This window comes from Pleurodeles waltl, chromosome 4_2, assembly GCF_031143425.1.
Source record: "Pleurodeles waltl isolate 20211129_DDA chromosome 4_2, aPleWal1.hap1.20221129, whole genome shotgun sequence".
Taxonomy (NCBI): domain Eukaryota; kingdom Metazoa; phylum Chordata; class Amphibia; order Caudata; family Salamandridae; genus Pleurodeles; species Pleurodeles waltl.
This window is the reverse complement of record NC_090443.1, coordinates 804,799,757-804,823,910: the sequence shown is the minus strand read 5'-3', so window position 1 is coordinate 804,823,910 and position 24,154 is coordinate 804,799,757.

Below are 24,154 nucleotides of genomic sequence, written 5' to 3'. Positions count from 1 at the left end.
GGCTGATGGGGTCCTGGCCAGGAGAATTCCTAGTGCCCTCACCCTGCTGGCCTACAGCATCCCTCCCACGCACCCTACCCCCACATTCCTGTGCCCTTGCCACAGGGTGCCCACTCCCACTGGTTCCAGAACCATCATTGTCCAAGGTGTGGTGCTTAGACTCAGGATCCTGGACTGGGGACAAAAGATGTTAGACACTGTCCTAGGGACACAGTTTGGAGGGCGAATGGCTGCTTCTGATGTTGAGGCAACCGGGATGGGAGGTGATGAGGTGGGCACAGTGAGACTCACTCTTGGGGTCTGACCAGGTAGTCCAGATAGGCCAGAACTGTCCTCCACGTCCAGACGCTGGGGAGTGTCTTCTTCACGGAGGGCTTCATCCAGGGGGGTAGTGGCAGTCTCTTCAGTGGCCTCTGTGTGCCCAGTGGCAGCTCCGCCTGTTGATGTGAAACATACAATGTTACTGGTTCTATTGTGAGATCTACCTCCCAAAATTTACAGTGACATTTTGCAAAGCCGTTGTACGTAGGTGATTTGCAGGTTATCCTAGTGTGACATGTATTAGTGCTATTGTTTATTTTTACCTGAGATTTGTGAAGCGAACCAATTCCATTAAGGTCAAGCAGCTGCAGAATTGCGTAGGTCATTAGCACTTGAGAGGATGGCCTGAGAATTACATTGTGTCACCAGAGCAGGAAGAACAATGGCTGGGCAGGATGTGGCTTTGACCATTTTGAGGCCTAATTGATAGTCATGCAGGAAGACCCAGGACTTTTTTGCATATGTGATTGGAGTCATCATGTGTTCAGTGCATTGTGAATATGTCTGCTGCCAATACCATTCTGATGATGCATCTTGAGGCCTTTGGGGTCATTTTCTTGGCACACTGGGTAAGCTGTCCGCCCTGACCTCAGTAATTACGTCTTTGGTTAGCTGTTCAAGAAGGAACTAGATGGCCAGACACATCTCTGAGTTGAGCATGATCTGTATCTTGGTCCTTCCCAGTTGAGTCAACTTCAATTCAGAGTTAGCAAGCAAAGATGTTTGTACAAGTGACCACTGTTCTACAGTTTGGGGCCACTTGAGCAGTGCCTCCTGGGAGCTGCAGTCATTTCACTCCCTCTACTTCCCAACACTTGACAATTGGTAACCTCCAAGGTGAGTAAACCTTGTTTGAGAATTCACTAACAGGTGCTTTGTGACAAGTGGACACTGGGCTGGTGATTGTAGTTAGGAAACCAGGGGCCATTGGGCTTTGCCGTCATATCACTCCCCCTACTTCCCAACACTTGACAATTGGTAACCTTCCAGGTGAGTAAACTTTATTTGAGAATTCACTGACAGAAGCATTGCGACAAGTGGACACTGAGAGCAAAACAGGGCCTATTGGGCTTTGCAGTCATGTCACCCCCTCTACTTTCCAACACTTAACAATTGGTTACCTCCCAGTTGACTAAACTTCATTTGAGAGTTCACTGACAGATGCATTGTGACAAGTGGACACTGGGCTGGTGATTGTAGTTAGCAAAACAGGGCCCACTGAGCTTTGCAGACATGTCAATCCCTCTACTTCCCAACACTTGCCAATTGGTAACCTCCCAGGTGAGTAAACTTCATTTGAGGGTTACTAACAGATACACTGGGGCAAGTGCACACTGGGATGGTGATTGGGGTTACAGGGATAGGCCCTCCTGTGAGTTGTAGTCATGTTACTCCCTGTCTTAAACACAGTATACAAATGTTATCCTTACAGGTTAGTACACTTCCATTGAGAGTTGACGAATAAGGGCATTTGGACAAGTAAACACTATGCTTGTGTTTGGTGTAGGTTACTCAGAGCCTCCTGACCTTGGCAGTCATGTCACTTCCTCAACTTCATACACCTGAGAAATGTCACCCCCCAGGTGAGTACACTTCATGTGTGAGATCCAAAACATGTATTTTGGAGAAGAGAACCCTGGACTGGTGGTTTGAGTGACAGTAAGAGAGCCTCATGTGATTTGAAGTCATGTAACTCCCTTTACTACACACACTATACACATGGTATCCTCCCAGGTGAGAACATGTCAATAGAGAGTTAAGAGACAGGGGTCTTTGGACAAGATAATATTGTGCTGGTGGTTGAAGTTACATAAACTGAGCCTGCTGGGAGTTGCAGTCATGTCACTCTCTCTAGTACACACTATTCATGTGTTATCCTCCCAGGTGAGTCCACTACAATTGTGCGTTAACAAACAAGGGTATTTGGGAAGAGGACACAGGGCTGGCTGAGTGGAGACAAGTGACAGTACCTCCTGGCCTTGGCAATCATGTCAGCCCCTGTACTACACACACTTGACAAGTGTTATCCTCCCAGGTGGGTACACTAGAATTGGTAGTTCACAAACAAAGGTATTTCATGAAGGATACACTGGTCTGGTGATTAGAGTTGTAGAACAGTGCCTGCCCGGCGTTGTATTCGTGTAACTCACTGTATTACACACTATACCCAGGTGTTATCCCCCCAGGTGATTACACTTCAATTGTGAAATGCCAGACAGGGGTCTTTGGACAGGTAGGCACTGGGCTGGTGAGTGGAGTGACAGTGAAGATGGCAAGAGGTGAGCAGTGAGCATGCATGGTATCGCATTTGGATGACATTTTTCGTTAGTGTTGTGACTTACCAGACTCCATTCCCCCAGGTATTCCTGTCAAGCCCTCAGGTTGCAGGATGACCAGGACCTTCTCCTCCCAGAGACAGAGTTGTAATGGGGCGCTGGGAGGGCCAACACCAGTCTTTTTGGTCTACAACTGGTGCCTGGAGACCAGGAAACAGACCTTGCCCGTAAGGTTGTTTCACCTCTTACTAATGTCCTCCCTTGAGCGGTTATTCCACCTCTTATTAAAGTCCTCCCTTGTGTGCATGGTGGTGCCCCAGCATTCACTCTGTCTACTATTCTGTCCCACATTTCTATTTTCCTACTGAGAGGAGTGTGCTGGACTTGTGCTCCAAACATTTGTGGTTCCTCTCTTATGATTTCATCCACCACTACTCTCAACTCTTCATCTCTGCCACGGGGATTTTTGGAACATTACATGGTGGGAAAAAAATCCAAATTGAAATTCAGAACAGTGACAGTGACTTACTAAGGAGGGGTAGGGCAGAAGGGTGTAACTGGATGAAAGTGTGTGCTGGATGTTGTATGGGATGGTGATAAAAATGGTGCCTGGTATCAGTGCAGTGTGGGAAAATACTTGCTCTGTCTTGCTGAGTCTTGCTTTGTAAATGCAAAGGATTGTGGTGTGTTTTATAGTGTCCTTTGCAGGTGTGCCCAGTGTGGCAATTTGTGCCAGCTGTGTGGTTTTCAAATTCATCCAATGTGCCATTGTGTATAACTCTGGTGACCGCGAACTGCTGTGGTTCGGTCCGCCATTGGCTGACCACCCTGGGTGCCTGCACCTGCGACTTTGGGCTAGTAATGCAGTCAGTGGTCGGTCGCTTTGCTGTTGAGGCTGGAGTTCGGACTGCCTATTTCTGGGCTTCTGCGCCACTGCGGGTCTGGCATTTTTGTTTGACAGTCAGGGGTCCTGCCTATGTTACTCTTAATTGGGCAGTCTGTAAGACCGCCAAGATGGCGGTCTTGTCAGGACCACCAACATGGCAGTTAGGCGGTCCGGCCACTAAATCCGTAATGAGACTCACTGTAAAGAGCTCCACTGGGGTACAGAAAATGGCCGGCGAATGTCACAGGACATGGCAAAGCCATTCTAGAACTCATGAATGTTAAAAGGAAAATGCACAGCCTGTGTTATGGTGGGAAAAGAAACATGAGACCATTTCTTTGGAAAGTAATGCTACATCCCGTGTTCAGTAACATAATTATTTTCTTCTCCTAGGTTGTGATTGTTAAAATCCTGCCCTTATGTTTTAAATGACACGAAAAGTTTAGTTATATTATAAAAATATGTTTTTTATGTATTTTATAGTTTTATTGCTGATTGTCAATGAAAATAATCTGTACATTGCTCCACTGTAATTATATAGATTATATTTAGATAGAAGGGCACGTTATAGTTCAGTATTATTAGAACTTAATTACAATGTTATACAAAAGGGAGGCATTATATCAACCACTATGCTCAGTATGCAGCTCCACTGGTCCTTGCGCCTCATTCTGAAAAGACAATTTGAATTGTTTATTATTTGTCTCTGATATTTAGTGCTCTTTGGCTGCAAGCAGAGCTCTGTCCAAGTAGCCATGAGAAGCATGGTTCTGTGAGAAATGAGAAGACATGAAAGGCCTCGCCAGAAACTGCTTAAATGTAATTCCGGTTCCCTGATGAAGTGAAGTGATTCTAATTTACAGAAACGCTGAAAATGAAATTATTATTGTTCTTTGACAGAAACATGAGAAATGTGAATCATCCTTAAAGAGGACACAAGAACAGTGTTTCAAAGGCACGATGATTAAATGGACTAGATAAATGTCAGAAACCTTGGAATCTGGCCTTATTCAAATACAGTTATTTTATTACACTTGTCATTTCCCATTACTCAAAGACCAAGGACTCGCAAAGCCAGCAGGTCGTGCTTAGAAGTATTATAATTTCTACATTTTTTGCCTCTGTGGTTGCATTGATGGGTAGTGGCATGACTGAGAATGATTCAGTGGTTGAATGACGGGATAGAAAAGCGAGTTCATGGTTGGATGACTGTGTGTGGATGGAAGAGTGAATGAATGGAAGGATGGCTGGATGGTTAAGTGGATACATGGATGGATGAGGTGGCAAGGGCAGTGTGTGTGAGCAAAGATAAGATAGTGAGACGGCATTGAGGACGCTGTGTAAGAAGGGTCTCTGTATGGTGTAGGCACAGTTAATGGGTGAGTGATTTAGTGCATGGATGAAAGAGTGCGTTCAAGATTTATGGTTGGAGTCTGAGAAAGGTAATGAGTCAACGGCTAGATAAATAGTTGGCTGCATGAATGGATGGAAGGGGCAAGGGCAGTATGTGTGGGCAAGGGCAGTGTTTGGGGGCAAGAGCAATGTGTCTCGTCTCATTTTCTCTCCCTTAGTATGTTGATTACAGGATTTGTTATCCTCAGAGTAGCAGGTTTCCAAGTCCTGCGCTGCGCATAACAACACACATGGCGAGCTCTTTGCGCTTGGCTGTTGGAGTGTGTCTTTTAAAAGCAATATTAACATGAGAAGCTTGCAATATATTGTGCAATGAAGCTGCATAAAAAATGTGTTAACATAGAAATGAATGCACGCATTTGAAATGTGCCCACGGGGAGTGGCTATCAATGTATACGAAAACTAATGAAAGCTTGTTAATTCTGAATTTTATGCAATATTGTTTTGAATCTGTTTTAGCATATCATAATTAGAGTTATGTGTTAAGAAGTTGCTTATTAATTGATAGGCCTTAGCTCAGCGAGGGTCTGGGCCTAGCTGCCTGGTCTCGTATTAAACTGCATTTTCTAACGTGCAATGTGCTGTTTTCTTGAAGGACATGAAGCTGTACTTTTCCAGAGGTTATGTGTGTAGCCGTAGTAGATTCTTTCTCATGAGAACCGACTTGCTCAAGGAGACGTTTTTCTGAATGCAACAGTGTAATTTGTAACAGATCCAAAGTTAGCTGTAGTAAGAGAAAACAATGGAGACACTGACTGGAGCGTAAACTGTAACTTTTTCTACCTGACATTCCAACCGATGAAGACGTCAATAACATGGACCAATCCGTGACATGAGAACTGTGGTTTGTGTAAAATTCTGGCAAGTTGTGAAGAATTATTGGACAGAGATAATGATGCACCACTTATTATCCAATAGGGAGTTATGGGCTAATTAGACAGTTTTGATTTCACGGAGTGACCCAAGGAGAAACTGAGCTCAGAGGAGAAACTTCACTCACTCACAGAGACTTTCAACTATTTTGCTTTGTCCTGATACTCTAAACCATCCTCTACCCATTCTTTGCTTGATGCTAACTTCTCCTCCATATGAGGGAAGAGAGTTAATTCCGTAGTTATGCTAAAATGAGACTTTGCCTCGTCCTATATCTGCTGATGGTGAATCGACTGATGTCCTGAGGACGAAGACTGATGCTGTTTGCTGATCTGTTGGATTGGTAACTATCTGATGCAAATTTGTAATTGTCTGTTTGCCTTTCTGTGGGAAAACAGGGCTGATTGCAGAGGCCCCCTAACTTTTTGCACCCATTTTCCACTTTTTGCTGGTGTTTTCCTGACTCTGATGGTGCCCTGGGTACTGCTAACCAGTCCCAGGGCCTGTGCGCTGTGTAAAATGGATATGCAAATTAGGCTAATTATAATTGGCTAAGTTAACCTACCTATAAGTCCCTAGTATATGGTAGGGCATGTATGTTTAGGGACCACAGCATAGGTGGTGCACCCATAGGTGCACTGCTGAGGTGCCCAGTATCATTTTAAAGGCAGGCCTGTCTGGCTGGCTGCTTTTAAATTAAAGTTATATGCAAATTCGACTTTGGAATTAAAAGTAGTTCCAAAGTCTTAAACTATCTTATTTTTAAATATAAGTCACCCCTAAGGTGTGCCCTATGTGCCCCTAGGGCTGGGTGCCATGTAACTATAAGCAGGGACTTTATAAAAATAGGTTTATAAGCCCTGGTGAGGTAAAAACAGCCAAATTCGTTTTTCCCTCATTGTAGTAAATGGCCTTCATAGGCTAGAATGGGGAGACTTTATTTTAATTTTTAAAGTCTCCTTAAATTTTGCATACCAAGAGTTTGGTATCAAATTAATTGTTGTAATAAATCCCACAACTTCCAGTTGTGGGATTTAATATAACTTGTTCAAGTAAAGAGTTTTAAACTTTACCTGAAAAGTTGCCAATTTCAGCCCTGCATTATTTTTGCTGCTGTGCCCTGATTGGCCAGCCTCTAGCAGCTTGGCCAAGCTGCCTTGATGAGGTGTGAAGTGGCCTGGCTTCACACAAAGGAATGTGCCTGTGGGAAGGAATCTCCCCTCAGCAGATGGTGAGGCAGGAAGGGGGAGGGCTGCCAAACTGGTCTTCAAAGGCAGAGAAGGACATTTGGAGCAATCAGCAACACCCCCACATCCTGCAACCCCAGATAACTAGGTGCCCCCTTGATTAGATTAGGAGTTTATGATTTTTAGCCACACCAGTGGGTGGGCTCAGCCAGATATAACCTCCAAAAATCAGATTCAGCCATGATGGATTTTTAGAGAATGTTGCCTCCTGGGATTGATTTTTGCCACACTTCCCAGGAAGTGGTGATCAGAGGGGGAAGGACCCTGCACCTGATTGGAGAACCAGGACCCCCCTGCTTTTCACCCAGGAGCAAGGATAAAACTGGCAGACCTGCACCCACACCTCAGTTCCCTACCACCTCCAACAAGGAAGAACTACAGAAGAAGAAGGACTGTCCTGCTGGACCCCTGGCCTGCACCTGAAACCTGCACTCAGAAGTACTGCACCAGCTGTACACTTGGGCTTCACCACAAGAAGGACTTTGCCTGGCTTCAACTGGTTCAAGGAGGGACTCCCTGTTTGCTACAGGTGAAAAATTGCTAACCAGAGTCCCCTGCACCAACTCCTGAAGAAAGCGACCAGCTGACCACTGTCCAGTGGCCAAAAAGGAGTTTGCGTCAGGTGCATTCTGGGAGTTGTAGTCCGCACCCCCAAGGACCATCTCAGAACTTCTGGACCCTTGGGATGAGCTGTGGACCTCAAAAGAACCTTAAAAGGACATCTGGGAGAAGCCCCAGAAGTTTGGAGAAGTTTGGACAACTTTTGAAAAAAAGCTCCATAGAGGGACCGACCCGGCGTGGCAACTCTAGCCGGCTTGCCTCAACCGCGACCCGGCCTGATTTGCTGGTTCGTCCTGGTAAAGAAAATCTCAGAAAAAGAGACTAAGGGGGTCATTCTGACCCTGGCGGTCTATGACCGCCAGGGTCGCAGATGACGGAAGCACCGCCAACAGGCTGGCGGTGCTTCATAGCCCATTCTGACCGCGGCGGTAAAGCCGTGGTCAGAAAACCGGGGCCTGCGGTTTCCCGCCGTTTTTGCCCCGGCTAGGCGGATCCGGCAGGGCAGCGCTGCAAGCAGCGCTGCCATGGGGATTCTGACCCCCTTACTGCCAACCTGTTTCTGGCGGTTGTCACCGCCAGGAAGAGGCTGGCGGTAACAGGTGTCTTGGGGCCCCTAGGGGCCCCTGCACCGCCCATGCCAATGGCATGGGCGGTGCAGGGGCCCCCGAAAAGGGCCCCGGCCGGCTTTTCACTGTCTGCCTAGCAGACAGTGAAAAGCGCGACGGGTGCAACTGCACCCGTCGCACGGCCGCAACACCGCCGGCTCCATTCGGAGCCGGCTTCTGTGTTGCAGGCCTCCTTCCCGCTGGGCCGGCGGGCGCTAACATGGTTAGCGCCCTCCGGCCCAGCGGGAAGGTTGTAATGCCGGCAGCGGTCTTTTGGCCACGTAGCGGCCAAATGGCGGTTCCCGCCTGGCGGGCAAGTCCGAAGGTAAAAAGTTGACCGGGACCTCCCAGCCAGCGTATCCGAGGAGTGCTCCATGGACGTCGGATCAAGATCCAGGTTTACCCCGGTCGAAGGATTTTCACCTCGAAAAAACGACTAAGTCCGAAGGTAAAAATCTCCACCGAGGATTCCAGCATCGCGTATCCGGAGAAGGGCTCCAGGAGGTCGGATTGGACTGGCAGGTTCGTCCCGCTGAAGAAAATCTTCAAAAAAGAGACTAAGTGTGAAGGTAAACTTTTAACCGAGGCCTCCCGCGGCCTGTAGCCGAGCAGGGCTCCATCGCGGTCGACCTTAAACTTTGACTTTGCCCCGGTCGAGGTGCAACCAGATGACCCGATTGGCGCTTTTTGTTTCTAGGCGCTAAAAAACAATAATTCTTAATAAATTCATATCTCCGGTTCCCCTTATCCGATTTTATTCGTTTTGGTGTCATTTTAAAGATAAAAATATAATCTATTTTCATAAATTGGTTTTGGATTTCTAAACTGTTTCCTGTCTTTTATTTAATTACTGTTTTGTGATATTTGAATGCTTTACACTCTGTCTCCTAAGTTAAGCCTTGACGCTCGTTGCCAAGCTACCAAGGGTTGAGCTGGGTTTAATTTACTGAGACCTAACTGGACCTTAGTGGAAGTTAGTGGCCTATTGCTAAGTGTAGGTACCTACCTGCCCTTACCAATAACCCATTTTCCAACACTTTCTTTCTAGGTACCAACTGCTATTTGTGATAGAGGCCATAGTTTAGATATTTTCTAAATTTGTGTTTCTAAATGTTTTGCATTAAGCCCAACATGCTAATGCTAATTTGACGTTAGTTAAGGCGTTCACAAATATTTTGTGCAAATAGACAAATGACTGAGTTCATGCTTTGTTGAATCATGTATTACTGAGACTTTGCTAAGTTGCTTCATATTAATGACGTGTCTAAATACTGAATGAATATTCTCTATGCTTTGATTAATTGTGTTCTAAATTGTTAATTAGAAGAGTTCTAATGAGGTTTATTGCTAATGAGATTAACCAAGATGATATTAGATTGTAACCAGTAGGGAAATAAATATCCTAACATTTAACTAGTTTGTTGTGGTTATTCGTGACTGAAAGATCATGGTGTGTTCAACTATTGATTCTTATTAAATATTATTGATTAGCTCGTTGATTAGTTACTAAGAATATTGATTGGGTTATTGATCTATTGATTTGTGATGCCAAAAAGACATCTCGTACTGGGAAGTCCCCGAACGTGGTCCAAAGGTTCGTCGACCTAGGCGTGTCTCCTTGTAAGTTTACTTATCAAGGCTCAGACGCGCTAACAGGGCCAAGTCTGACAGACTTGGCAAAGCGAGGAGAAGCTTCTCAGCATGTTGTGTATAGGCAGTGGAGCACCAGGAACCAGAATCCAGCAGGATGCACATATAAGAGGAGCATCACAAGGCCTGTTCTGGGCCCTCACGTTCAAAACACTCTGTTGATCTTCAATCCTGTAATGGCGATGTGCAGCTGTAAAAGATGGGAAGACAACTCTTTGTGTTTATGTACTCATTGTAAACATCTGTGTGTAACCTGAAGGCCGCATTTTGAAATGCTGGCACCCTCTGGGTCTCTCCTCCTTTAACTTTTTGAGATTACTTAAATAAATGCAAGTGAGTTCATAATTAACATTTGTCAGTAGAGCCTAGAGACCAGATAAACAGGAGATCGTGCTTTGTAAAGGCAGTTAGTTTTAATCTTACTGTTGTAGATTGGACTGCACACCACAAGAAGTACGACCCGAATTTGACTGAGAAATGAATAGGACACAGATCAATCTAATGAACTAAAACCAAATCGAGGTAATTTTGATAGAGACTCAAGAATAGGGGACTTTCTACAAACACATTTGAAACATTGAGGGCCATATTTATACTTTTCGACGCACAACTGCGCCAACGCAGTTGTGCGTCAAAAAATCTAACGCCGGCTAACGCCATTCTGAAGCGCCATGCGGGCGCCGTATTTATTCAATGACGTTAGCCGGCGTTAGCCGGCGGAGCTGCCTGGTGTGCGTCAAAAAAAATAACTTACACCAGGCAGCGCCGGCGTAGGGGAATATGGAGCTTGGGCGTCAAAAAATGGGGCAAGTCAGGCTGAGGCAAAATTTTCGCCTCAACCCGATTTGCGCCATTTTTTTTTACTCCCAACCCCCATTGAAATGACTCCTGTCTTAGCAAAGACAGGAGTCATGCCCCCTTGCCCAATGGCCATGCCCAGGGGACTTATGTCCCCTGGGCATGGTCAGTGGGCATAGTGGCATGTAGGGGGGCACAAATCAGGCCCCCCTATGCCACAAAAAAAAAAAAAATATACTTACCTGAACTTACCTTAAGTTCCCTGGGATGGGTCCCTCCATCCTTGGGCGTCCTCTTGTGGTGGGCAAGGGTGGCAGGGGGTGTCCCTGGGGGCATGGTAGGGCACCTCTGGGCTCCTTCCGAGCCCACAGGTCCCTTAACGCCTGCCCTGACCAGGCGTTAAAAAATGACGCAAAAGCGGCTGGACGTCATTTTTCTTGACCCGCCCACTCCCGGGCGTCATTTTTGCCCGGGAGTGTAAATACGGCGCACATGCCTCGGAGTCATTTTTTAGAAGGGAACGCCTACCTTGCATATCATTAACGCAAAGTAGGTGTCCACGCTAAAAAATGACGCAAACTCCATGAACTTTGTCGCTAGACGCGTCTAACGCCAGAGTATAAATATGGAGTTCGTTTTGCGTCGAATTTGCGTAAAAAAAAACAACGCAAATCCGGCGCAAACAGAGTATAAATATGGCCCTGAATATGTTACAATAACTTTACAGCACTGCGAAATATGATAAGCCATCTTTAATACAACTATTTTAATTGCCTCTCAAATTAACCAGCGGTCAAACTTGTTTTTGAGATCCCAACTTTGATGCTCTGTGTACTGTGTGTAAACGGACAACGGAATGCATGCACCATACACTCTAGCACAAGCCACCGAGTATGTGTTGGCTGGTGGTACTACTACTGGATACCTTCATTCTGCGGACTGTGTTTGCCACAAAGATCAGGTTATGTTTTTTTTTTTTAGTTTCCAATCTGCTGACTCATCTTTTCTGTTTTTTGGAGCATTGGTCTACTGTATTCATTGACACAACGCCTGAAGACATTGAGTAGCAAGCTCTCTTAGTATGATATAATTTGCATTTTTTCGCTACCTGCCCTGTATACTGGATGGGAAGACGTAGCCTTATCTTTATAATGAGTCAACTCTTAAAATAAGTCACAAATATACCTGAGTTGGTTTACTTCTATGGTTGAAGTACATCCCTACATTTTTTTTACATCCATGGAGGATTCCATGATTCTTCCTGAGAAGCTGTAACAAGAACAGGTTCCGAGGAACTATTCAGAAATTATTTTATGTGTGCCATATTCCTCCTATGCAAAATCATTCATGAATTCTTAAACGTGGCATGATTAAGAAGGCGCTACTGGGCCCTCCCTGCCTTAACTGTGCCTGGCCTGGCCATTTCAGACCCTGCTCTGACGTGACTGGACTGAAGCCTCACAGCATCGCACTTTTGCTTCTGTTTTCTGAATCCTTTCGCTCTCCTTTATTCTTTATTTTACTGCTTCTAAACGCTTTGCCTCTTTGCATTTGCACTATCACTCCTGCTTCCTTTTACCTCTTTTTCTTATTGCTGTCTCACCATCTTTTTGGCATCTCTTGTCTTTTTCCTCACCACTATTGTGCTGTCTCTTTTGCCTCTTTCTTCACCGACTCTTTTGAATGTTCTTCTTCCTTATTTTGCCTGCTCTTCTGCACTCTCTGTAACCTTCTTCTCATTTTCACCTCTTTTTGCAACTTTGCCCCCTGCTGCTTTTTTCTACACTTTCCACCTACCTATGACTATTTCCTACTCCCATGTTTTCCTACTGCTTCTAGCACTTCCCTCCATCCCTCGGAGCTCCTCTCCTCTTCCTGGACCCACAAAATGGTGGCCTCAGGGTGGACCTGCAGTGGATGGGGGGGGGGGCAGACAAGCCACAGGTGTGCAAAAGGCAAGCCTGTCTGTGCCTATCTGTCCACATCTGTACCCCGCCCTTTCCCAGTGACAGGAACCCTGGCTATTTACCCACCCATCACATCCCAGATGCTAATCAGTCACAGACCTCCTGGACAACCCTGCAGGCATTTCATTTAAGCCTGCCTCACTTGCATTGAAGGTGCATTCTCTTCTGTGCCTCTTTGCTCTCAACGCCCACCCTCTCTACTTCTCTAGAACACATATCTGCACCCCAAACTACAACCCCTCACACAATACCCACCAAACCATGTCATGCTCCTCCTCAACACCCACTCACTCGTCAAACAGGTCATCAAAGTCTGGGATCTCCTGCACAACCTCTTACCGGATCTTCTCTTGTTAACCAAGACCTGGCCCGAAAGGACAGCAGCCCAGACATTGCAGTGGCTATGTCCCCAGCCTGCAAGATCACAAGACAGGACTAAACTTGTACCCTAGAGGAGGACTAGCCATCATCGATAAAGAAAACATCCACTGTTCCATAACTTCTGCAAACTGCAATAACGACCTGGAATACCTTGCTTCTAATCTTAACATCTATAGCAACACCACCCTGTTAAGCTTTCTTCTCTACCAACCTCCCAGACCGAGATCCAATCTAGGTAACACCATTGCAGCCCACATCACCCCACTTGTGCTCAACTCCAGTTGCTTCATCGTCCTATGTGACTTCAACATCCACATGGATGACATCACCAATCTGAACACCAACATCCTCCTGGAAGACCTGAACACACTCGGATTCACCCAATGAGTAAAGGACCCCACTTATGCCACTGGGCATCTCCTCAACCCTGTTTTCACCAACTTCCCGACATCAAAGTAGACAAGTCCATTCCCTTCACTTGGAATACGTATTCCCTCACCTGTGTCAATCTGAATCTACACCAGCCCTGCAAGCCCGGAATCGCAGCCATCAAAACTGCCCAAAACAACTGGGACAAAATCCTTGAGGAACTGGACCACTGAATTCCAAACCTGCCAGCCTCTGCAACTAGATGATCTCCCCCGATCTGTCACCAACTTCACCTACTGGATCACCTCTTGTGCAGGAAAGCTTGTCCCGCTCAAGGCCACTACCACCCCATTGACTAAACTAAAAGTTAACTGGTACATAGAACAACTACAAATCTCCGAACACCATTGAAAGTAACTAGAATGCCAATGGAAACTGTTGGAAATTAGGCTACTAGTTGTGTGGCCATCACAAGTAATAGTTCCACAATTGTCCTCAGTGGGAACCAAACACCCCATTATAGTGCTTGACTCTCACAGGGTAGCGAAGCGGAGCAGTCCAAGGCCTACTCAAGGGAGATGGTGTGGGCTAGTATTCACTGGCACGCAATAATAACACTCAATAAATGGTTGTCCAGTCAGTACTTTCTCTTTAGAAAACGGAAATTGCCCAGTCGGTACTTTTTCTTTAGAAAAAAGGAGAAGTACATTTATTACTCACACACTACTAAATACTATGGAGTAATACAATAGATGACATTGTGTCAAGTGCATTTTAACAGTCATTGTGTAATAACTACATTGGTTTGGCAGAGTCATGGTCATTCTTGCAAAAATGATGAATCAAGAAAATGTGCAATCATTATGAAAACCCAATAAAACATTTAGCAGGAATAAACTTTGTTTGTACATTCTTTCATATACTTGGCATTAGACTGTAATGGTCAGAACAACACCTAGAGGGCATCACAGTGAAACAACATAGTGAAAAAGCATTGCTTTGCAGCCACACAATCAGTCCCTAGAGGGTGCTATGAACAGTGCATTATACATTTTTAGACCTTTCAGGCCTACGGAAATGTTACCATACACAAGGCTCCTAGAGAACAAAACACTCCCAGCTGTAGAACAAAAGCTTGAGCCATGGGAGAGCTTACAAACACATCTCAAAGCAAGAAAGGTGATGATTTTGTGCCCCCTCCAGCTTAGGATGAAGACCTAGAAAATAACATGAAAAGCAAGATCACGTTGTGCTGAACAATTTGGTGGTGGTCTCATCATCCTGGGACCGCCACCAGCTGAGATATCAGTGAAAATATGCTCTAAATAAGAGGCTCCAGAAAGCATTATGAGGCGAGTTTATAGCAAACAGTGAATTTTATAGTAGTGGCTCTCCCACTGTGCTGGGGAGAGCCACGCTTCATGTTTTCCTCTTGTTGTCTGTTTTCCAAGGGGTCTTGTACCACATTTTTCTTTTTTATCGGGTTGCCAGGTCCCAACCGGGCACCCCAAGGATTCCTTCCATTGAAGGGAAGCTCGAAGAGCCCACTCCTGGCTGCCGTCACTGTCTTACTGGGCTGGCAGCACGATTGTGTGCTACCACGGAGTTGGCAGCCTTCACTTGTGTCTCCCTGCTCCAGCGGGCAGATGTGTTCTTGTGTGTGGCTGCCTCCAATCTCCCCAGATGTGGGTATAGTGAGCGGGTAGAGCGGACCACATGGGGGGTGCCACAGCACCTCCTCCATCCTTAATGTGTGCAACGGGGCCTAGGAATGGGGTCCTCGACCCCTTCTGCCTCCTGCGGGGAGAACACATTGATGCTGCCCCATCCTTTAAGACTCAGGAAAGTGGGATGGCACTTCATCTTATACCTAAATACTTTCTTGGCCATCCCCCATGTTCCAGTCCACCCCGGGTGAAGTTGACCAAAGGGGCAAGAGACCCCCACATGCTCCAAGGGAGGAAAAATAGGTCAAAATTGCCAAACTAGAGAATGCCAAAGTTCGGGCCCCATTGGGTCAATTAGGACAATCCTGGGCTCATTGTACTCCTGGTGGTCAGCTCTATTCACCAGAGGAAGTTGCAACAATCCCCCTTACCTTCAAAGTGGTGCAGTCCTGAAAAAGATAGTCCTCTTGACTCCCTGTGTCAATTCTCCTTTAGTGCTTTGTTGGTGGGCAGAGAAAAGTCCATGGCTTCCCCCAACTTTTCCCCAGGGGGAGAAAGGGAGCCAGCCTCATTGGCCCTTGGGGAGACCCATTAGTTCTGGGGTCAACTGGACAGAGTCCTGGGTCCTGCGTAGGGGTTAGGAGGTTCCTCCTTCCAGTTCTCCACGGCAGTCCTAGGATCTAGCAGTGAAGTAGGTAGATACTCCACAGGCAAGAGAGAGTCTTCCCCTTGTGGAAAAATTTATAAAGAGTAGAGAAAGGTTCCATAAGACAGGTACCCCTAGCCACTCCTGGGGTGCCACATCACCTCTCTACCCCTGTCATAATCCTCCTGCACAGCATGCTGGGAGAATCCAAACTGATGTCATCCAGGAGCCACTTGTCACATCAGCTATTGGGGTCTTAGCTCCACCCCTTGCTGACATCTCTGCCAAAGACTTGCACACTAGAATTTCAAAGGGAGCACGATGGGTTGGCTCCAGTTGTCTGGGCACGCTCCTTTGTTCATTGGGCTTGGGAAGGCCCATCCCTGGTGCAGTTTGACAGTTGGATGATTAATACAGATCATTCCGCCCCATCCTTGTCCTCCTCAGGAGATAGGAGGAGTACTACTAATTGCTCCTTTTGTGTGGAGGCAGAAATTGTTCCTGCTGCTGGAGAAAATGTAGAAAACTGGACATAACAGGGTGACACAAGATGTACAGTTATCATTTTGGAAGTTACAAATTTGGTTTTCTCACACAGGTTACACTCCAATGCAAGATATCAATGGTCTCGGTAGGCTAGGAAAAGTGAAACTAAGTTCTAAGGCATTTCTCTTCATATGTGCATAATGGGCTGTCACTATAGTTAAAACGTGCACACATGTTTGAGTGTAATCAGCTAAGTGACTCTTACACTTGCTGCATCGCAGCAGCTGTAAAAAGTATATATATATATATATATATATATATATATATATATATATATGCATATATATATATATATATATATATATATATCAGTAAACAAAGGTGGTTCCAAGGCAGTGCGCTCTGGCTGCTGATGCAAGCGATTGAGGTTAACCACACACCCCTAATTATAAATCATCAAAAAGTTTGCTGCACTCTCAGGAGGTAAATTTGCTTCATTTATTGCCATTATTTTCACTTCATTTTCATCTCCAATCCCATTCCAACGATGCGTTTCGACAAACAGTCTTTTTCAAGTGGATTCCAAGGATAAGTGAGTCCTTTGTAATTTCCTTCACCTTTTATAACTTGTGCACAAGCATTCTGGGAATGCAGCCCCCTCCCCAGGCCAATTTCAGCCACAGGGACCCTATATTGGAATAGGACTTCATGCCCCCGGGCCCAGCCAATATCGAAAGGGGTGCGGGGTCCAGCCATATTGGAATAGTTAGAAGCGGCATGAAGCGCCCCTCCTAGGCTGATTACAGCCCTGGGGCCTCCATCCCCTTGGGCCCATCCATACTGGAGTTGGGAAAGGGGACACGCAGTACCCCTCCCCAGGCCGATATCGGTCCAAGGGTCCCCATCACCTGAGGCCTGGCCAACAGAGGGTGAGTGCCCTGGTGCTCACCCAGGCCACAAAAGAATGGATGCACAGTTCCACAATGGAGGTGATTGAAATCAACTGTTCCCTGAGAGTATCCAAACTCAGGAACAAGAGCCCTCACTCACCATTCGGTGACATGCTTCATCATCAGGCTTTACTCCTCACCAGGACAGCACTGCAATGCCTGACGGGCCCCTCGAGGAGGCTCTTTACCGGAGATCTTTTAGAATATTTTGCCGGAAGTGAATGCAGTAATGTGGGATTGGTGTAATAAACTGCTAAAATTGACTATAGGGACCATATATTAGAATATTTATTGAGAATGTGGGCCTCTGTCAAGGTTAAAAACAAAGAAAGCAAGGGGAAAGTAAGAATAATGTCTATTTTTCCCTACTTGAATATAATCTCTTATGTCATAAAACCTATCATCTAGGGGTTTTGTATGTGGAGGGTAGGGTTGGGAATCCCTTCTCTGACTGAAATTATAAGGCCAACATGTTTCTCTCTAAGTTAGTCCGAAAAGATCTAAGTGCGATTCATCAGGACCTAAAAAAGACCATACCTAATCCTCACTGTTGCGGTAAGCTAAGTTAAATGGGTGGAACAGGAACCTAAAAAGAGAGAAAAAGGTTATTAAACATACAGTAGTCTAATAACACATGGTGCAAAACACTACATGCCAGTGAAAATCAAACCACACTAATGGAATCACCTAGTGACGTTCTCAAAAACTTCGAAGACGTGTGTATGTACACTTCTAGTTATCAAAAACTAAAATAAAATAATTCTTACTCTCCTCAAATTAAAGGATGGGCCACAAAGGGATAGCAACGGGCATTCGTGATCCAGCAAATGTAATAATCTGCATCCATGGAGTCAAAGGCAAGAGATATAGGCCTTTGTTATGACATTGACGGTAAATCCCACTTACCGCCACACTGATGGCTGCCAACATACCGCCACAGTGGCGGATATCCGATCACCGTATTATGACACACACCAATCCAACAGAATACTGCCACACATCTGCCAGACAAAAGGTCAGTGCTAAAGTGGTAGTCCCAAAACCCATACTGTTACGCCAACAAAAAAATGCCCATCACATTATGACCCACGAATCACCAAGGCGGACATTCAAGGGCGGTAAACCATTGGTGGTACATACTGCCGCGCTCAGAATGGACACCCACATGCAAAACAACACTACATTGGCCAATACTAAAGACACACACCTGACACCAATACACACACCACACCCACACACCCACACCACTGCAAAACACACATTACCCACAACCCCTTACCAGCACCAATTGCCACCAGGTTACTGAGAAGAAGAGCACAGAGACAACTAGACACACACACCACTTACACCCATGCACCCCTCACGCACTTCACATCACACACCCTACCACATTACCCAACACACCCTCACCAACACACATCATACAACACCCATGGCACCACAAAGGCGACCCCCTTTCACTGAGGAGGAGTTAAGGGTCATGGTGGAGGAAATTGTCAGGGTAGAGCTATAGCTCTTTGGAGCAGAGGTACAGCAGATATCTATAGCAAGGAAGATGGAGCTATGGCGGAAAATCGTGGACAGGGTCAATACCGTGGGACAGCACCCAATAACAAGGGATGACATCAGAAAGAGGTGGAATGACCTATGGGGGAAGGTACATTCCATAGCAGCAAGACACTAGCTTGCCATACAAAGGACTGGTGGTGGACCCCCACCTCCTCCACCACAGCTCACAGCATGGGAGGAGCAAGTGCTGGCAATACTGCATCCTGAGGGACTCGCTGGAATAGCCGGAGGACTGGACACTGGTAATTCAATATTTACTACCTATCACACCCCCGATACCTGCACACCATCTCACACCTACACCCTCACTCCCATCACTCCACTCCATCCCACACACTGCACCTACACATCTCACTAACCCCAATGCCAAGCCCTGCATGCCATACCAATGCATGGCCACCCCTCCCAGCCTGCATGGAAACCCATCACTAAAGCATGCACAGCATTACGAAACTAACAATCCCACAATACATCACCATACACAAGCAAAAGCTGTCAGGGCAACACCAACCATAGAGGGGAAGCTAGGGAAGTACAAATGTCACACACTTGAAGCATAATACATAATTTACATCCCCACAGGTACCCCAGCCAATGTCAGTGGAGAGGAGGTGCCACGACTATCCAGTCCCCAACAGAAGAAACCCCCAGTGATGACAGTAACTCTGGACGTCTGGCTATGGAGGACCTACATGGCCCATCAGGGACCACTGGACAGCTGGTCACCCAATCCCACTCACAGACCACCACTGAGACTCCCCCATCAAGAACCAACACCACAGCACCCACCCAGCGAACCCAAACCTCTGTTCCAGGACATGTCAATCAGCAGTGTGCCCACCTGTACAGGCCACACCTCATACCCAAGACAATCAGGAACCTGGGGTCACTGCCAGTGGGCACACCATTCAGGGGACAGGGGCACAGGCCAACAGGGAAGCTGAGAGGACTGCTATGTGCCAGGGGGAGGAGAGGTGCAGGGGACTGATTCTCCAGGAGGCACTCTCAGAAATCCTGGGAGCCTACCAACATTCCCAGGATACGATAGGCCAGATCCTAGACAATGTGCAGGAGAACAGGAGGCTGTAGGAGGGACAGTATCAGGGGATCAGGGAGGACTTGCAGGCCATTAACAACATCCTGATCTCCATAAAAGGGGTGCTGGCAGACATGGCCAACATCATGAGGGAGGCAACAGTACATCAGCGGGCCCCTACCACTAGCCAGTCAACTGAACAGCCCTCCACTTCCGCTGCAGGACCCACAGGCCACTAGCATCCCTCCCCTGCAGAAGGTGAACCACCCCACAAATGTTCCCTGTGACCCAGACAGAAGCCAGAGACACTTGCCAAGACCATTGCCTGGAAATGAGACTCTCCTTTTTGTCCAACTTGTGTCACACTCAGTCGCATTGAACTGCCATTTACCCCCTTCCTATGGCCCCTTGGACACTGCACCTGTGCTACAAACAGACTGGAACAATACCGTGGACTTTCATCCATCATCACCCCATTCCATTGCACTTTCCCCTCTATTTCTTAGGACTACAATAAACACCATTGCAAAAAACTCGATTACTAGTATTTCATATATTGGAAATTTGTATTGATTGAAACTGCTACATCCATTGCAAATGAACTGTACATAGTGAGAGCATAGAAAGAATGACCTGTTGCTGGCTATATTGACCACATCAGGACATTTTTGTCATATCATCAATATCTGTAAAATGATAATCCATAGGTGACAGTCAGTTAGAGGTAACAAGTGGGTAATGCCAGCATGCCACTGCCACACAGAATACAACAATAGTCATAGAAATGTGAAGTTGCACTGTCTCACCTGTGTGTCATTGAGAGTACTGACAGATAACTGCTGTCCACATCCTCATCCTCTGCCTCCTTATTCTCACTGTCCACAGGGTCCACTGCTGCCACAGGGGCATCTCCAGTCATCTCCTCCTGCAGAAAAGGTACATGGCCCCTGAGGGCCAGGATGTGCAACATGCAACATGCCACTACTATCAGGCAGACCTTCTCGGGTGAGTAGCACAGGGATCCACCTGTCAGATGGAGGCACCTGAACCTGGCCTTCAGGAGGCCGAAGGTCCTCTCAATGATCCTTCTGGTTCGCCCGTGTACCTCATCATAATGTTCTTCAGCCCTTGTCCTGATATTCCTCACAGGGGTCAGCAGCCACAATAGGTTTGGGTAGCCAGAGTTACCTGCAAGTATTGCGGGACAACATTTAACCACATGCTATCCTATTAGATTAACATCAGAGGCATACACTAACATGCACCGGGTGGGGACCAAGGCTCACCTATAATCCACACCCTGTGCCTCTGTAGTTGGGCCATCACATTTGGATGCTGCTATTCCTCAGGACAAAGGCATCATGCACCGACCCAGATTATTTAGCATTGACGTGGGAGATGTACTGGTCCGCCAGGCACACCACCTGCACATTCATGGAGTGAAAACTCTTACGATTCCTGTAAGCCTGTTCATTCTGGTGGGGGGGTGGGCACACGCAATATGTATTCCATCAATCACACCAATAATATTGGGGACATGTCCCATTGCATAGAATCCGGCCTCACAGTGGCCAAATCTTCCACCTGGCGGAAAGCAATGTATCTGTACATGAGTTTTACCAGGGCAGACAAGACTCTTGCCAGCACAATTGAAACATTGGCTTGACATTTCTGCTGCCAAGCCCACTGTCACTTAGAAAGAACCAGTTGCCAGGAAATGGAGCACTGATACAACTTGCACAAGAGGGGGGAATCCCAGTGGGATGACGGATAGCTGAGATCAGGTCAGGCTCCAACTGGGCACACAGCTCTGTGATTGTGGCCCTGTCCAGTCTATAGGTGAGTATAATGTGCCTGTCCTTCAGTGTAGCTAAGTCCACCAGGGGTCTGTACACGGGGGAATGTCTCCATCTCCAATTTATCCACAGCGGTAGGTATCTAAGGGACACAAGAGTGAGTAGGCTGTCACAATTGGAACAACTATACCACAACAGCAGTCCACATCGTGCAATTATGTATTGGGACAGTTTACATTTCAAAGTATGTGCCTATTTATCCTGTGATGCAGCAATTTTCGATAGTCCTGTTCACCCCCTCCTGAAATGGTGACCATCTGTCCTGTGTGGAGGGACAGGTGGAAGTGAGGTAATTCCACCGATGTTGAGGGTCGTGGCGGTAGGCGGTCGTGAATTTCTGTGCAATTCTTCATTGGCTAATATTGGAGTACAGTGGCCAATGGGGATGTACGCCAGCAGTGACGGTGTACACCGCCGCGGACATGACCACCATTTTCTCAATCATTTTTCACTTGTTTCCTGACCTTCAACAGGAGAAGACCTACACTACATGTGCTGCTGTGACCTGTGTCTGTAACCTACCATGGCCCGTGTGTCCGGGGAAAGGGCCCCAGCCTTCACTTCAGAGGAGTTGGAGCAACTGGTGGATGGGGTCCTACCCCAGTACGGACTGCTGTATGGGCCTCCAGATCAACAGGTGAGTACACTGTGGGCACAATGCATGTGGCATGGATGCGTGGAGATCTGTGTGAAGGCATTGTGTAAGGGGGGGATTATCTGTTGGTGGTCTACATGTTGCGCGCTGGGGAATGTGTTTGCCAATGGTGATGGAAACGGGTATGGTGGGCCATGTGTGTGACAGCCTGGACTGTTAGTTTAATGGTGTTCTCCAGTCTTTATTGCTTCTGCAGGTCAGCGCCCATCAAAAGAAGAGAATATGGCATGCCATCGCCAAGGAGGTGCAGACCCTGGGGGTCTATGGCAGGCAGAGCACCCACTGTTGGAAACGGCAGGTGGACCTGAGATGCTGGGCATGGAAGACCTCGGAGGCCCAGCTGGGGATGGCCTCCCAACAAGGAAGGGGTGCCCGTTGGAACCTGTCCCCCCTGATTGCCCGCATACTGGCCTACCCTGAGCTAGATGGACGCTTGAGGGAACCACAGTGGCCACAAAGGGGTGAGTACAGTGGGTATCATTACAACTTTTGGCTGGTGGGGTGGTATCTGGGTGGTGGTTCTGTGTTAGTGGGTGCCACTAAGGCGACGCCAGACATTGCAGTGTGGACCCTCTGAAGGGTAATGGTTGCATGGCAAATATAGGTAACCTAGCTTGTTAGTAGTCACTTTTAGGCAGGGCTGAGTGGGTCCCTAGTGTGCTGCAGTGTGCGATGTGTGTGCCTTATCGTGCCTTGGTGACTAGCCATATAACTGGTAGTGAAATGTCATCCTGTCCTTGTGTGCATTAGCATTATCTGGCAGAGGAGCAGGAGCACCGGCGACAGAGGGAGCTGCATCCCACATGACCCTGGAGGCAGAGTCCACTGATGCTGAGGGAAACAGTGGGATGAGGGCGAGGGGAGGAACACGGCAGAGACTGGAGGGGAAAACACACTCTGATACCTCCTCCGATGGGAGCTCCCTGTTGGTGGCGGACACCTCTGTGACCACCCCAGCTGCAGGTACAGTCGCCACCCCGTACCCGCACTGCCCTCCCAGTAGCCCCCCAGCCAGTTGCCTGTGCCCGCTCACCCAGGAGGGTGGGCATCTCCTTTGCCCCAGGGACCTCAGGCCCTTCCCCAGTGAGCCCTGCTGCCCTGAGTGAGGAGGCTATTAACCTCCTGAGATCCATCTCTGTAGGGCAGTCAACCATTGTGAATGCCATCGAGGGGCTGGCAGCCCAGATACAGAAATGCAATGCATTCCTGGAGTGCATTCATGGTGGATTCGCGGCCCAACAGTGATTGATTTAGGCTCTGGCCTCCTCTCTGATTGCAGTCATTGTCCCTGTTTCTACCGTCCCCCCTCTAACTACCACTTCCCAGTCCCACTCCCCTCAACCCCAACCCATCCCATGCACACATAGAGATGAGCATGCACACAAGGCAACACACAAGAATGGCACAGACAAACACAAGCACCACACTTTATCCCACAGGCACTCAAAAAGACACAACAACATCCACTGCCTCCACTGTCTTCCCCTCCTCCTCCTCCTCCTCTTGCACTTCTCTCCCAGTCACGTCCACACTCACACCTGCATACGGTACAGCTACATCCACTATCAGCATCACCACACCAAGCAGAACACACACCTCACTGGCAGACACTTCCACAACAACCATGCACGCGACCCCTTTGTCCTATCCCACTGTGTCATCCCACCCCCTCGTAAAGGTCACAAACGCAATCACTCAGACACCCAACAGGCATCCACCTCACATCAGCATACAGCCCATGCACATGCACCCAAATCCAGCAGACATACACCTTCAGCAACCACTCCCTCATTCTCCATTCCAATTACTCCTCCATCCTCCCGCCCCAACGTCCCTAAAAAGCTTTTCGTTTCCCAAATTGACCTCTTCCCTACCCCTCCCCCCGTTCTGCTTGTAGGGGCAGGATACCAAGGACACAGCCCAGCACCTCAGCCAAACAGTC